Source organism: Sinocyclocheilus grahami, unplaced genomic scaffold (assembly GCF_001515645.1).
Source record: "Sinocyclocheilus grahami isolate Dianchi unplaced genomic scaffold, SAMN03320097.WGS_v1.1 scaffold300.1, whole genome shotgun sequence".
Lineage (NCBI taxonomy): Eukaryota > Metazoa > Chordata > Actinopteri > Cypriniformes > Cyprinidae > Sinocyclocheilus > Sinocyclocheilus grahami.
Window position 1 is genome coordinate 1,240,452 of NW_015505479.1, and position 1,056 is coordinate 1,241,507.

General features: G+C 37.7%; 1 protein-coding gene across 1 annotated transcript in view; it reads left to right on the top strand.

The window, feature by feature from the left end:
- lrp4 (low density lipoprotein receptor-related protein 4) overlaps positions 1-1,056 on the top strand; it is a 64,208-nt gene that overhangs the window by 10,967 nt on the left and 52,185 nt on the right. The window lies entirely within an intron of this gene.

Here is a 1,056-nt window from a genome sequence, read left to right on the forward strand (position 1 = left end):
TATATATATATATATATATAACTAGGTCTGTTTGATTTCACAAAAATCTGCAAATTTATGTGATTTAAAATTACATTTTTTAAATGCAGGTAAACTAACATTTTGTAGTAATTATTTCAGGAAACAGGGTTTACAACATCTAAATTCATCTTTTGGACGAATTATTTAAAATGTTAAACTATTTTTTAAAATTGCACATTAATTCTATTATCAATTCAGTTTTTCAACAGCTGCACAGATTTGCAAAGGTAGATTAGGTTGGTCTGATCTTTTCCCCCTGTAACATTCTGTAGTATTTTAGTAAGGAGTGTCTGATGAATAAATTTTGCTTTCTGTCTGATGTGTGATGGAGTGCAACCAGCAGTCTCTCTAAATGGCACACTAGAAAGAAAGCCTAAGCCTCGGGGTTTGCAGGAACAAAATACCTGTGCACCTGGGAAAGGTGGGGGAATATTTAGACCTGAAAACAGAGCTCTAAAAAAATCCAGCGCAGATTTGCTTACTGTGGTCAATGACAGATTTACTAGGGAGGGAGGCACCAGCATTATAAAAAAATCAGGGTGCACACACACGGAGAAAAGATATGTTGACTAGAAAAACAAGATCAAAAGTGAACGATGATTGAGATGACAAGAGAAAGGTACCAGCAAAGAGGGGGACGGCAGATGGCAGCGGAGCTGGGAACAAAAGATAAAAAAGAGAAGAAAAAGGCAAACAAGCCTTCTAACTCCAACCAAGCCTTGCTTCTCTACAAAGATAAGACCACAAAACCACCCCACACTGTGTGTGTGTACACCTGGGGAAGGGTGAAAGGTGCAGAAAAAGCGGGAGATACAGGCAGGGTGGTTACACGCCTATAGTCTGGCAGAGCGCCAGGTTTAAAGTAAAAGCCAGAATAAAACACAAGCTGCTCTCTTAAAATGAGGGTTCTAAAAGTTTTTTTTGTTCACAGCAATGCCATTGAAGAAGCGTTTTGGTACCTACAGAACCTTCCAGTGATCAGTTCTTTAAAGAACCATTTTTGGTAATGGGAAGAACATTTATAAATAAAAAAAA